The sequence below is a fragment of the Peromyscus eremicus genome, chromosome 3 (assembly GCF_949786415.1).
Source record: "Peromyscus eremicus chromosome 3, PerEre_H2_v1, whole genome shotgun sequence".
In the NCBI taxonomy this organism is placed as follows: domain Eukaryota; kingdom Metazoa; phylum Chordata; class Mammalia; order Rodentia; family Cricetidae; genus Peromyscus; species Peromyscus eremicus.
Window position 1 is genome coordinate 128,151,097 of NC_081418.1, and position 15,966 is coordinate 128,167,062.

Genomic DNA, 15,966 nt, shown 5'->3' on the forward strand with positions numbered 1-15,966 from the left:
AGTGGCAAGCTGTGTGCAGTGGCCTGCAGTGTGGCCAAGCCCAGCACCCACATGCTGGCCTGGAGAGAGCTTTGCCAGTGACAACAGGCCCCATGGATCTTAGCCATAGGGCTGTCAATTAACTAATGCCCAGGCACATGAGCCCTTGGTCTGAAATCAGTTGCTTGGTTTCCAGTTCCAGCTTTGCTAGTTACAGTGCAAGTCGTCTAATCCCTCAGAGTCTTGGTGTCCCTGATGACACGGTCCACATAACATTAATATCTGTGTTTATGGTTATGACATACCACACAATCCTCTAAGGAAAGGGCTTAGAGCGCCAGGCACTATATAAGCACTGTTACTGTTACTTTCCCCTGGCCTTTTAGTTCTAGAGACCTCTTAGCTTGTTTCAAGAGCACCACTGTCTGTGGGGGAGGGGAGCACTTTCCCCACCTGGAGCCACCAATCCCACCAATTACCCTGGGGAAAGCAGGCTTCAGCCACACTTCTAAGCAAACACCTGGAAGCTTCTGGTGCAGGGCCAGTGTGGACAGGTAGAGCTTTCGGGTGTCATCCAGTCTTCTCCTTTAGCCCTTTTTTATGGGCTTGAACATAAGCCAAGCCCCTCAGCTCCCTTCCCCAGGCTTTGGAAGTGAGACACCATAAAGAGCCATGACCCCAGGGTGCACTGAGTCACAAGAGCCAGGAAAGGCATCTCACACACCCTTTGATTTTTTTTTTTTCCCCAGGAACACATTTTCTGTTGCCATTGGCTTTGTCTTCTGGAAGAAGGATTAAAAGAAAAAAATCTTGCAAAACTCTCCATGTATCTTTTTGAAGTGGTAAAAATAGAACCAGCTGAGCACAATCAACTCACAGAGGTGCCATAAATACCCACCACGCTGTAAAAGCGCAAATCTCTCTGATACGGCAAAGGGAAGGTGAGACAGAGCTACAATGGGAATATGGTGGCCCTCTGACCCCAGGATAAACGCTTCTCAGAATCGCTTTGTACTCCTGTCTGTCAGACCTTAGGGGCCAGTCTGAGGCCTGGAAAGAAAGCCTTGTGCAAACACTCTCAAGGGTCTGTGCCCAGGATCTGGTCCTCAGGCTTCCTTCTCATCAGAGGAGCCCGGCACAAAGGACTGAGGCTCCGTCTAGGGTAGGCGCCCAGTGGGTGGTGGCTCGCTGCTTCCCTGTTTGCTCAGCAGTGGATCAGGAAGAGCCACAAATCCCAGGCTGAACTTGGAAGCCTTCCTGCAGAGGGTTTGACTGAGGTGGGAACCGCAAAGGCAGTCAGAAAGGGAAAACCTAGGCAATGGGATTTTAGTTCTGCAGTGACCATGACAAGTGACACCTGAGGTGGCTGTGGTGTTGAGTAGCTTAATTCAGATGGTCTGGTGACTTTGTAGCTTCTCTTGGAGCAGTTGGAGTGAGAGGTGGATGCAGTGGTCGCTCTTATTAGCACCTGCTGTGCAAAAGTGGGCAAATCGTCTCCTCTCCCCAGTCTCCAAACACAAATGTAAGAGATTACTTTAAATCAGCGTGTGCCCTCTTTAGTCCCACCAGTGTCCAAAGATACTGTCACTAGTCAGTCATTGCAGGTTTTATCCGTCAGAGCCCTAGTGAAGTCTTGGACACACACACACACACACACACACACACACACACACACACACCAGTGCAATATTCTAACAGCAGAATGAAGTTGGGAAGCAAGATGACATTTCTGTAAGTCTACACTGATGTATCGGCCCCAGGATGGCTGTCGTGTGGGATCAGAGGTGCTTGAATCTCTGCCATCCAAGGAAGGGAGTTGAAGACAATCTGAGTAAAGGTAACTAAGCGCTGAATCCTATTACACTGGCAAGCCAGATATGGGTCACAGCCACAGCATTATGATCTGTCCAATGGCCAAGGGAGTGCATTTGAGGCAGTTAAAGGGATCAGGTCTTGCGTTTTCCATTTGGTCTTAGAAACATAGGATCAGCTTAAATTGTGTTTGTGCTGAATTTAGAAGCAGAAGTTTCTGGGGTGTGCAGAAACTTCATTTTCTGGATGCAGGTCAATAGAGACTTGCTCTGTCAACAGAATTTCTGTAGGATGCATCAACCCAGACATCCCACAAGGCCCCATTAATGCCAGCAGCTCACAGTCAAGACCCTGGGGGTTCAGGTGCCAGCTCCACACTTGTCCTCTCAGCATTTCTGGAAGCATCTGGAAATTAGTTCCATAAGCTCAAGCTCCAGTCCTCACCCCCATCCTCCATCGGGATCACCGCTCCTCCCAGCGCCTTAGGGCTCCTCTGCCATTCCCGGGCACAAAGCAGTTCTTGCCTGGGAAGAAAGCTCTGACTGTCCTGCACGCTGTACAGCACTCCGACCCAGCTCACTAGAGCTTTACCTCCTGCTCTATCTGGTAGGACAGTTCCCTCCCAGAACACCTATGTTGCCAGGAAGTAGCAATCTGTTAATGTCTGAACTAAAACGGAGCGCTGCTGTGGGAGTGCGTGAGAGCGGTGGGCACAGCTCGTAGCTGCAGTGTCCCACACTCAGGAGTTGTGCGAAGAAGTGTGGCCCCTCTCCCATGTTTGACTGCATTCCTTGTTGCTCTAACACAATCCCTGCCATCGGGCGACTTACAAAAAGACATGTATTTATTACAGTGCCGGGCGGTAGGGAGTTGAAGATTGAAGGCTGTATGTGGGGAGGACATTCTTGCTAGCAGGTGTTTCCTGAGGATACTGGATTACCTGGTGAGACAGACTATGCCAGAGGGAACTTGCTTGCATAACAAAGCTACTTGCTCACTAACCAACTAATCCATGTGTCTATCAATCACTCCCCCTAAATCCCATTTCCAAATACTGTTGACAGTTCCAGCACATGAGGTTTGGGGGACACATCAAACTGTAGCGGAGACTTGAGCTGGTGGGGGTTGGGACAAGCTTTCCTTGAGGATTCTTTCACCTGGCAGAAGCAGTTGTCACCCTAAAGGGTGCGAGGCATCCCACCTCTCCCATCATCCTTTGCAATGATGACCCTGTCTCCCCACAAGTAAACAGGTTTCCGTTGGTCCGATCACATTAATCTGATGTATTAAGACTTAGAAAACAATGAAAAAAAATATTGGCTTAAAAATATGTGTGTCCAGTAGTAGAATTTCCAGGATGGTGAGCAGAAAAAGCTTCACAGACCCACTCCATTTTGAAAACTCACCGGCTAATGGAAATTTGGCTGGTGAAAAGTTTAGAAATGAATCAGTGTCATCTCTAGTAAATTGTCCTAAGAACAAGAAGAGAAACAGCTATTTAAGAAAGTCTACCAAAGCTTAAACCAGCAAGACTGCATCATAGGGGCAGGAACAGTCCCCACCTCTCTCTCCCCTCCAACTTCCGGTGGAAGAAACTGTACTCCGAGAACTCTGCGGCAAACGCGTTTGGCTGCTGAGGCAGAGGCTCCCATTCCTTCCGGTTCCAGTTCCCAAGAAAGAGACAGACTGGGAACCCAGCTCATCCTCTTCAGCCTGTGTTACACAAGCTCTGTGGATGTGGTGAGAAGAATTAAAACCTGCTTCTCCGTCCAGCTCCCTCTCACAGAGCAGGAACTTCACGCGAGGCATGCTGGTTATCCTTGTCCGACCTTGCTCAGTGGGCCATCATTTCATTCCAAAAGCAGCGATCCTCGATCCTCGAAGGCAGTGAGGATCCGCCCTGAGCAGGATATCCTATGGCAGGAAGCAAACTCTTGTTTGTTTCCACAGCTCCAGAGGTACAGCAAGCAGGGCTCTGCAGTGCAGAAGAGGCAGGCCGTAAGGACGGATAGCCCACAAGTCTGCATAGGGACCGATTTTGGAGAAACATGGACAATGATCATGCCTATGGGTGCTGTTAAAGCAATGGAAACGTTTGAGGAGAACCCAAACATTGACTTAGCAGTGAGCTGCATGGACTTGGAAGACTCCCGTGGGACCAGCCTGATGGATAAAGTTACATCCATCCTTGGAAGTCTAGAAGACAGTGCACATCTCAAACTTATCCTTGCTCATCGGGAACTGCACAAGGACACCATAGTCCCTGGCTGACTTTGAAATAACCTATGAACTTCCTGAACGACAGAAGCAGCTTCCACATTAAACAAACACCCACAGCAAAATGTGAAAACCCAATAGATAGAGTGGCAGAAGCAAAAATTTTGACCACTAAGTGGGTTATCCATAAAATCTAAGAGAAGTTATGAGGGGAAACAAAGTCCATATTGTAGAGCTAGGGAGAGAACAGATTTAATCAGACAAATGATTAAACACATAGCAAGTGATCATGAAAACAAAGAAAAATCAAGGGGCATGTATTATAGAAATTAAATCAATCACAGTTGGCACAATCTATTATCTAAAATATATAGGTTAAGGCTGGGCACATAGGCACTTGTGGAAAGTCCCACATCTCCCAGCAGCTTATGGGAAAGCTGCAGACTCAGGATGAGGACTAGATTTGACTCTGGATTAGGCTCACATTACACAAAAGGTCCACACCTGCAGGGTTAGGCTCACACCACACAGAAAGGTCTGAATCTGCTGGGTTAGGCTCACATCTCACAGAAAGGTCTGAATCTGCTGGGTTAGGCTCACATCTCACAGAAAGGTCTGAATCTGCTGGGTTAGGCTCACATCACAAAGAAGGTCTGAATCTGCTGGGTTAGGCTCACATCTCACAGAACGTCAACATCTGCAGCTGCTGCAGACCCAGTGGTCTGACCAGTCCTGAACCAAGGTAAGGCCTGTTTGTATCTGGGGGTTCCAATATCTTACTGTGACTTCAGAAGGAGCTGAAGACCAAGGGTGGGGCCGGATTTGACTCCAGTAAGGCCCACAGCAGCTGGGAAATTCCACAGCTTCCAGCAGCTTTAGAAGTAGTGGCAGACCCAGGGTGGAGAGATCTGAGTCTGGGTGAGGTCCACAGGCATGTGGAGAGTCCAACAACTCACAGAAAAAGCCGGAGAGCCAGGCAAAAGGCCGCAGCTGACATAGACAATATCTGACCATTAGAAAAAGGCTCCAGATAGAGCTTCTGGCCCTAAAACCCCAGAGTCAGAGGGAAAGACAGTGAGTACCAGTGCCACCAACGGAAGGGGAAAAAGTGATGAGAATTTTAAAGACAAAAACTACAAAAAAAGGGAAACACTCAAGTTTAAGACATGCTAAGAATCAGGAATGTGGGGCTCGTACATAGTAGGAAAATGGGCAATAGAGATTCTGCCTGAAGGAAACAAATGCTGGCCTTTGATACCCACATCAATGCAGCTATCATATTTAAAAATGAGGAGGAACACTCTGGGGATAAACAAATGATAGTATGACAATATCTCATTAAAACATGACTGTAGCAACAAAGCTGAAGTGTGAAGAGAAGAAGCAAATGGATGCTCTAGAAATGGAAAGTAAATTACTAAGAAGAAATTTTTACTAAGGAAAGCTCCTCGGTATACTTGAAATGGCTTGATCCAGAACAGCTACATTGGAAGATAAAGATTAGGCAATCTGGAGAATACAGAGAAAAAGAACGAAAAAGAAAGGACGAAAAGTATTGAAGACATACTACTGAATCCTCCAAACTATGTTAAGATTATCTAGAAAGGATAGAAAAAGAGAAAAAAAGTATTTGATGGCTGAAAAGTACTAAATTTAATGGAAATTGTGAAGCAGTGTGTTCAAAAAGCTCAACAAACAAACCAACAAAACATTGAATAAATTCACATGTTCATACTGTAGTTGAAAGTTTGAAAGGCAAAGATAAAAGTTAAAAAAACAAACAAACAAACAAACAAAAAAACAAAAACAGAGATAGCTAAGCAAGGGGTGCCTGTTTCCACTTACCAGCCCCTTCAGCTCCCATTGTGGACAGGCTCAGGCCCCTCGGACCCTCAGCCACGCCCACTGCCCCACAGTACCTGGGGCAGAGAAGGAAGGACTGCACATGCCCTGTGTCTTTAGCAAACGACATGCAGCTCGTTCATCCCAGCCAGGCAGGTGGGAGCCCTCTGGAGTTCTCAGATGTGCTCACCTCCCTCTCCTGTGTGCACATAGCCAGGGGAGCCAGAGGCTCACTCCCCTGCTGCTAGTGCACACATTTGCTGGCGGGCACATATTCCCAAAAGGGCAGCAAGAGGAGGTGATGTAGCCACACCTGATGCACAAGCAACGCTCCACACACAGCCCAGGTGGTGAAATTAATGGCCCCAGCTTGGACACACTCACAGAACACTGTAACCCCTGGGTCTGAAGATGAGAAGACATATGACATATGAAATTGCCTTCCCAGGAAACTGCCACACACACATACTGCAGACTCTAGGGATAGGGAAGGGATGGAAGGAGCAGGAGGGAGAAAGAAGGGGGATGGGTGAGAGTAAGCAGAATGCACTAGAACAAATTTCATTAATAAAAATATTTTTAAAAAAGAATACTTCGCACACATCTTTAATCCCAGCACTCAGAGACAAAGGCAGGTGGATCTCTGAGTTTGAGGTCTGCTTGGACTAGAGTGAGTTCCAGGACAGCCAGGGCTACATAGAGAAATCCTGTCTCAATCCTTGCCCCCGCAAAAGAATACTTGAATGAGAATAATAATAATGGAGTTCCTGACAGAAATACTGCAGAGTGGCAAGGAGCCAGGGCAGTGTGCAAAGTACTTACCTTGAAGTATGAGGGCCTGAGTCCCGTACCCAGAACCCATGTCAAAGAGTCAGGTCTAATGCCATGTGCTTGTAATCCCAGCACTCAGGAGGCAGAGCCAGGCATTTCTTTGAGTTTGAGGCCAGCCTGGTCTACATAGAAAGTACCAGGTGAGCCAGGGCTAAACAGTGAGACCCTGTTTAAATAAACAAAACAAAATGAATAGAAAAATCTCTTAATAAGAAAATTAAAATAGTAAATAAAACTCTTCAAATATATACATGGTCTACTTTTCTCTTTCATCTTCTTTTAAAAATTAAAACAAAAACAAAGAATTAGAGCTGTGGATTGTTGCATTTGTTACCTATAAAGATATAAGATGCACAATAATCACAGCACAAAAAAAACCCACTGTGAGGTAATATGGCTGGATAAGAAGAATAAAGGTTCTCTCCACTAACTGGAATTTAATTGACTATCAATAGATCATGAAAATTAATGTGCATGTTGTAGATAATTTTTAGAAAATAATTCAAAGAAAAAGTGAAATATCTATTATAAAAATAAATGATGTAATTGTATTAGGTAATATGAAAAAAGTTGGTTAAAAAATATAAACAAAAATAGCACATGGCACACAAGATCAAAAACAAAATACCATTGGTAAACCCAACTTCATCATCAATTTAATACGAAATATAAACAGATTAAATAATATAATCCAAAGGAAGAGATCAGAAGACAGCACAGAATAATAACAAAATGGATTCAAAATGGCTTTTTATACCAGTTAAGCATGGGTTCAGTCACATAAAGAAAGAGGGAGTTAAAAGACAGAATATATCATAAGCAATTGTCAGACTGCCTATAATCAGCAAAGATAAGCTTAAAATTAAATGTAAAAATACTGGAGATAAAGGATTATCAAACTTACAAAAGGATTCATTGTAGCACAAATCCTAACTGATCTTAGGAATAAAAACCTGGAACCAGTTTTTGGGGTAAATGCTGAGAGATCAGAGAAGCAGAGCAGCCAGCCACTAGAAAGATTTCTTACCTCTACCAAATCCTCAGCCTGAAAGGGTGTGAGCTCCAGTCTCCTCCTGCCTTATACTCTTCTCTCCTCTCAAACATATCACTTCCTGTCTCCACCTCCCTAGTGCTGGGATTAAAGGCATGAGATCCCAAGAGCTGGGATCAAAGGTGTGTGCCACACTGCCTGGCTCTGTTTCTCTTTTAGATTTGATCAATCTTGTATAGCCCAGGGTGGCCTTGAACTTACAGAGATCTGTCTGCCTCCTGATTGCTGAGATTAAAGGTGTATGCCACCACTGCCTGGCCTCTATGGCTAACCAGTGGCTTAGCTCCACATCCTGATCTTCAGGTAAGCTTATTTGTTAGATTACAAACAAAATATTATCACATTTCCCCTTTTTTGTCTAAAATTTTAAAAGGGTTATAATTAATATAAGAAAAACTATGTACAATAAGTATAATAACTATATACAATATATACAGGCAATAATATATCAATAATGTCTAGTCCATTTGCATTTGACAAATTTAGAGAAAATACTCCATTATTTATCCTATCTTGGTGAGTTCAAAGTCTTATATCTAATTCATTTTCTATCCTAACTTGCATTATCATCCAAAACTATCTTTTGATGTCTCTTAACCTTATACACTTTATAACTCTTTAGTGAGTTTCTTTTCTGAGTTTGGTAACTATAACTATAAAGTCTTCAACTCCATCAGAGACCCAAGAAAGAAGTAATATTACCTGAGTAAGCAGGAAGTACAAGCAAATGACCTCCAAAAAATATGAGAAATGGCAGAAACAGCTGGCTGCCTGGATAGTCACCCAAGGTTTCTTTGCAATGTTGGGGCATCTATCTTTGGCCTACAGGCCTAGAATATCTGACAGACTTTTCTGTGAAGCAGGATATTTGAAGGGCTGTCCTACCTTGTCTTGGCAAAGTTTGACAGTCCTTTCTTTTGTGTCCTGCTTGTCCCATTTGGACAGCATACTGTTAGCAGTTGAGGCAAGGGCACTTTCTTGCCCAGTGGCTAACTTTTGCCACAAAGAAAGTAAACTCCACGTGGAGTTTCTTCAATGCCCATTATCTTCTCTGAAGTAGATAGGTGCTGCCAGTAGCAGACATGTCTCATTGTCATTAAAAAAAAAAAGAACCTATGCTATTAAAACATCTTAAATGCCATATTCTGCAGATCTCTGAAGTGTTTGAAGATGACCTGTCTATCTAAAATACATTTCTGATTGACTTTGAAAACATGCCTCACATGACTACAAGTTTGATTGTAACAAGTGACTAACTACTAACCTGCATTTCTTTATATCCTAATTAGTTTGTAATAATAACTTTCAAGAGCTAAAAATTTGCATTATGTTGTTAAATGCACTGTATAAGTACAATACCTTGAACAAGAGTAGAAATGCATGTACTCTATGTTCTAACAAAAATAATCTCAACTTTGTATCAATATACGAAGATCCATATCAATGTAAAATATTTAAAACAAGTAGTTGCTTTTTAAAAATAGATTCAATAATCCACCTTTTTATCCTATCTCTATATCCTCCTTTCTTCTTTTCAGAGTAGATTCAGTAATCTACCCTTTATCCTATCATATCTATAACCCCCTTTTTTCTTTTCAAAACAAGAACCTTGAATCTAATCTCCTTTGTTCAGCTTTTTTCCTGACCATTACCAATAAGAACTTGTAACCAACCCCCCTAAACAGTGACAAATATCCATAGCCCATTGAATGACCAAAAACTACCCACCCTACCTCTTAGGAGTGTGGACATTGTGTTCTTAAGTTTACTTCCTGCTGTCTGGGGGTGACAGCATCTTTAGGGGATCTTGAAAAGAAAAATTTGGGTTAATTGTCAAGTCCTGGGAGAGGTAGTTATATCAGTTTATCTTTTGGGAAGATATAGTAAATTCAAACATAGCCACACCCAAGAAGAGATCCAAAAAAGAAAACAAAAAGCAAAACTTGAGCAAATATAAGAAGAAATAGGCAACTTGAACATAATAACCGGAGATTTTAATACCCTGCTTTGAATAATAAATAGAGTCATGGGTCAGGTGATAAATAAGAAGACAGAAAATGAGGACAACCATTAAATAACTAGATCATACAGACAACTATATAACACTTTGCCCAAAGAGTGCTGAATGCATGTTCTTCTGAAGTTCACATCTCCTCATGTGGGGCCCTAAAATTAACGTCAATATATATATTTTTTTAAATGAAATCATCCAAAGTATTTTCTCAAACCACAGTGAAGCAAAATTAGAAATCAACAAGAGAAAGAAACTTGGGAGAGTTTCAAATATGTGAAATTAACACACTCCCAAATAACCCATGAGTCAAAGACACAGTCACAAGGGAAGTTAGGAAAGTCCTTAGCTAGCAAGTCCTTGTCCAACGGGATGATTTGTTAAGACCTTATTGAGGACACAAGCCCCATTCCAGGGGAAAATGCACCCATAGGTAAGGAAGAAGCGTCCCGGGTTTCACTGCAGGTGCAGGTACATGCTCCTGGCTTGTGCAGCAAAGAGGGAGGAATCTGCAGGCAGCTGAGCCGGCTCTGTGGATGCGGAAGACAGGAACCCTCCTCTATATCTCCTGCCTCCTGCCATTTACTTGGCTGCATGGCACCTGGATTTGCTAGGCCACTGACATGGGCTCATATGTCATTCTTCCTACCATTAATTCAGTAAAGATGGATCTCTCACGACTTTTCTCCAGGCAAACTACATCCTTGGTTATCAGTAGAAACCAATGCATCATTTCTTTGGTGAATGGGTACAGAGAAGCCTAGGTAGGTGTGGTGCACACAGGAGTTTATCCTCGGGTGCCGGACACTGTTAAGGTGGCCCAGCTGGGCAGCTATTCCATCTTCTCTGCATACTTGTCGCTCTAGTGTTTTTCTCAGCTACCCTAAACTGAAAGGTGGTAGGGATAGATAAAGAGCCCACTTAGAAGAGAAAGAGGCTAGGGCCCGAGCCCAGGCTCTCTCTAAATCACAACTAGTTAATGCTAAAACAAACACAAAACTACTCCCTGGCCCCAGACTATGTGCTCTTTCCCGCATGTTGTTGTTGTTTTTTTTTTATAATTTACTTTATTTTATTTATTTTATTTTATGTGCACTGGTGTTTTGCCTACATACATGTCTGTATGAGGGTATCAGATCTTGGAGTAACAGACAGTTGTGAGCTGCCAGGTGAGTACTGGGAATTGGACCCAGGTCCTCTGGAAGAGCAGTCAGTGCTCTTAACTGCAGAGCCATCTCTCCAGCCCTGGAAACTTTGATCTTAAGAAGGCAGGACCAGGGAGTGATAGTGGATGTTGGATCAGAAACACTTTATAAATCAGTTGTTCTGCACAAGTTGTTCATTAGGACCACCAAGGCAGCTAAAAAGATTAAAAAGTAAAAATAAAGGTCTAAATAGAAATTTCTGAAAAGAACATGCACAAATGGCCAGCAGATACACCAAGAATACTCAGCATCAGAAATTGTCAGCGTCTGCAAGTCAAAACCACAAAGAGATACCACTCGCCCTCGTAAGAAAGACTGTTTTTTAAAAAGACAAGATATAGCAAGTCCTGGTAAGGATGTGGGGGGAAAGGAACTCCTACATAGTTTGTAGGGTCATAAATTAGCACAGCAATTACCGAAGTCAGAATGGAGGTTCCTCAAGTTCTGGATCTAGAACCCCTTCTACTGTGTGCGTGCGTGCGTGCGTGCGTGTGTGTGTGTGTATGTGTTTGTACATTACATATATTTCCAAAAACATGAAGATAACAGACATTAGATAACAGACAGGCATCTACACTCTCGTTTTCATTGTGGGACCACTTACAATGGCTAAGAAGAAATAGCCTAAGGGTCTATCAACAGATGAATAGGAAAATGGTACCTTCACACCATGAATACTATTCAGCCACAATAAAGAATGGAACCCTGTTTTTATAAAACCACAGATGAGCTGGAGACCATCAGGTTAAGTGAACCAAGACAAGTAAAGCATGAAAAGACACACCACTGGTCTCATTTACATGTAGAATCTACTAGTGTGGATTTCGGAACCTAAAAGTACACTGTTGTTTACCAAAGGCCAGGGAACAGAGGGAAATAGAAACATGCAGGGAGGTCGACTGCTGCCTCCCAGGGAGTTCCTCTTGGCTGCTACTTAGTAACTCCCAGATCACGTGCTCCATGTGGGCCATGTGAAGATTTGGATCAGCGGCCTCTGATCCAGAAGAATATGTGTGAATGGCATGGTCTTAGAGAGGCAACTAAGGGAAGCTTTTATATTACTAAAGGCACAACAAGCTCTGGGAGGGGATTGTAGTCTAAAGGACAAAGACCAAAGGACTGCTGGGTTCAAAATAGCGAGGCTAAGAACTTAGACGTGTCCGTGATGATCCTGCAGCCTTGCAGGTGTGGGGAGGAGGAAGGTGGTAGAGCTTGCTAAGTTAGAGGTAAACCCCAAGGTGGTCACACCACGAAAGCCAGCACAAAGCATCTGTAAGGCAGAGGAATGATGGACAGTGGACCCGTCCACACGCAGGGCCAGGGAAGGGGAAGAACTGAGCAGGGGTCTCCTGGACTTGCTTGTACAAAGAATATTGTATCCAGTGTTTCCTGGGTCTCATTATTATTTATTTGTTTGTTTGTTTGTTTGTTTTTATGTAAACAGGGTTCTGCCTACATGCATACTTGGACACCAGAAGAGGGCACCAGATCTCATTGTAAATGGTTGTGCGCACCATGTGGATGCTGGGAATTGAACTCAAGACCTCTAGGAAGAGTAACCAGTGCTCTTAACCTCTGAGCCAGCAAAATGACTTCTTAATGATCAAACAGCTTGTGAAAACCAAGGTTTGAACCTAAATTCAGTTCCTTCCAGGACCTCCTTACAGAACACAGAAAACACTCTCCTCCCTTGGACAATGGTTCAGTATTCAGTGTGAACCTGTGGGCTTGGGTCCCAGCAAGGCCTGGTCTCTAAGCTTGGTTCCATTGTGTACTTCTAGCCAACAAGGCAGGCATGATCACTGCTCACTTGTTCCAGTTGCTCAGGGTAGGGCCACAGAGGGCTGGAGGCTCTGGTCTTTGCTCTGATTTGGGCAAAATTTTTAGTTTTTCAGAGCTCCGGTTCCCTCCACTGTAACATGAGCTTTTGCAAGAAGGATCCAAAGTCCTAAGTCTGTTGTGAAGATTGTGAACAGTGATTCATGCAGTGGGGACACAGTAGACACTCACTAAGTGGCAGTCCAGAGAGTTGATTTGCAACTTGAGGCGAGAGCAAGGGAAATGCTGTCGTTTCTCGTTGTGAAGAAAGCCGTGGTGGGTTTGTATTATCAACCGGGTGTTTGCAGAGCACAGCCACCAAGTGCTTTAGTCAAGCAAGCCAAGCCTTGGGGGTACATCTCTGGCCCTGTGTCCCTGCCACAGGCTGCAGAGGGCCATTCCAAGTGAACCCAGGACTGTGAACATGGACACATGCTGGGGGATGTCCTCTGTGGTGAACCAGCCGTTAGAACGCCGAAGCCCACAAGCCCCGTTCAACCCCCGGCAGTTCACTGGGAACAAACACGACGAGTTCATTTGAATGGAGGCTTTAATGGCGAGCAGATGTGCTGGCAACGCAGGACCCCCAAAACGCTGTCTCCAAAAGCGCAGTTATGTTCTGTAAACCCAGAGTTCTGTTTTCACTTTAACGTTTCAGTCCTCTGAGTGCGAGGGAGACAGAGGATGGCTGAGGGGAAACAAGGCATGGCCGGAGAATGTGTTTATGCTTCTGCTGCACTAACATGTCCCCAGCAGGAAGAAAATGAGGCCTGTGGAAAGAGAAAGGACCTGATTGGATTCTGGAAGTCCATCTAACCTGAGTCTACCTGGGCCTGCCTGTGGGATGCTTGGGATAGGTTCTTCCAGAAGGTTCTGCTGTAATACAGGGAGAAGAATGTGAACATTACCTACTGAGTTGGTGTCTAGACTCTGTGATAGATTATGTGAGCACACCTATGCACATACACGGACATACACGTGTGCACACACAAACGCACACACGAGCCCACATGCAGACACACATACTTTATAATGTCAGTCACTTTGAACAGCAGTAGAGAGTTTGGATTTGCTTTTTATTTGTAGTTTTGATTTGCCTCTTTTTTGTTTTGCTTTTTACGGGCTTCGAAGTGGTGTTGAGCACTTGGTGTGAGCACCAGTGCTTTGAGATGAACAGAGCACAGACATTAATGAATCAGTAGGCACAGACAGAAGACGGTGCACTCTGAGCGCCTCTAAAATCTTCATAAAATTCGGTCTGATTTGATCAGATGAAAATTCACAAGTGTTTCAGTTTTGCGTCTGTGTGGACTCATGTGGGGATGAAACAGACACAGCAAAATAGAAGCTGCTTGCAAGAGAATCACAAATGTGTAAAGTCAGGCACTTCCAACAATTTCAGGAAGGGCTTTGGCTACCACATGCTGTGGATTTGGGTTTAGCTTAAATAAAACTAAGCTGACTTTGGTAGCCATAATCTACTTCATTAAGACTGAGGAACATGCTAGGGTTAGCGCTCTTGGCTGCATGTCATTGGAAGATCAAAGGTGGGAAAGAAAATACAGCCACTGAGGGAACCCCGCATCTATGTATTCTAACTAGAAGGTGGATGACTGACCTGGGACACACAACTGCCTCCCCTCTTGGCCTGGGGGTCTTGTCAAGTGTTTTCCCACATCATACATTACATGAATTTCCATTTAGTCTGCATTACGTTCCTTTAGCGCATGAAAGCTGTAGTCATTTCAAAGATTTCTAAGGATTTTTAGCAAAATAACAACCCTGCTGATTTGGATGAGAAATATGTGTAACTTTTACATAAGGAAATATAAAATTAGGACCTATAATAGGGTGTATGAAATATTCAATTCCAAGTGGATTAAAAGCTAAATAAATGAATCTAAGAGAAAATGTTTGGAGCTAAGTAAGGGAGAAAAAAAGTTTTTCTTTTAATTAAGAAAAGATTTTATTTTTAATTTTGTGTGTGTGTTTGAGCGTATGTGTATTTGTGTGTTTGTGCTTTTGTGTGTGTTGGGGGGAGCATGTGAGTGCAGTTGTCCTTAGAGTCCAGAAGAGGGCATTGGGTTCCCTGGAGCCAAAGTTACAAGCGTGTATGAGCCGTCTACTATGGGTACTGGGATCTGAACTCAGATCCTCTGGAAAAATAGCAAACACTTTTTCTTTCTAGCCCAGAAGAGGTTTTGCAGAATTCCCAATATGACAATGTATAAAAGAAAATGTATTCAATTTACTTGTACTATAATTGAAGGCAGGGTGGATTTCTGGCTATGGAGAAGAGAATTATAACATAAACAAACAAATACAACCACAAAACAGTTTCACCCCCATATAGGTTAAAATTAAACAAAACTATCACGCAATGAGCATTTTAGTCCTCTAGAGAGTGACTGAAGGCAAACGTCCATGAATTTCCACTGGAAACTTGAACATAAACAGTGGCCCCTCAGCTGCCTGGGGCTGCTCAGTGTGAGGACATAACAGGGCAGTGCTGGCCATGAACCCCAGAAACTTTGCTGCTTGCAGGGTTGAGGGTGTTAACTAGACTTGGGGGTGAAAAATGGATGGCTAATGGTGTTTTTAACAAAATAAAAATCTAAATAGGGAGGGGGTGGTCCATAACAGTGTCAGCCTGACACTGTTAGTCCTAGTGGTGATTCCTGGCAGAACAGCCTGGAATTTTAGGGAGATATTTCATTGAAGATTTCGTAGGCTCAGCACACACCCGTGTAAAACTGAGAAATTCTGTGTGCAGATGGAAGACACTAGAGAACCCAGGGGAAGCACAGGCCAGGGCCGTTCTGGTGAGTGCCCAGTCATAAAGGTGTGGCCTTCCCCACAGCCTTCCACAGAGGTTGGAAGGCTATACTCTCCGACATCTCTGAGCACACAGACGATTCTTAGTATTCAGGTGTGGGACAAGCCACAGCAAGCACCAAGGGCCACATAATGTCAGGGAGTCAGTCTACAGAAAACTCCAGACAGGTTAGCCAGCAACTTTAGAAACTCAAAACAGAAAATTCCACGGCTCTTGTGATATACAATGTAAACATCCCGATGTCCAGTAACAAAATAAGTCTAAGATGTGAAGTGGGGGGCAAAAGAGATAAAACTTATGAGATTTATAAAAGCAATGGAAACAGAATGAAGGACTGTAAGATGCTACTGTGAGCACATAAAGA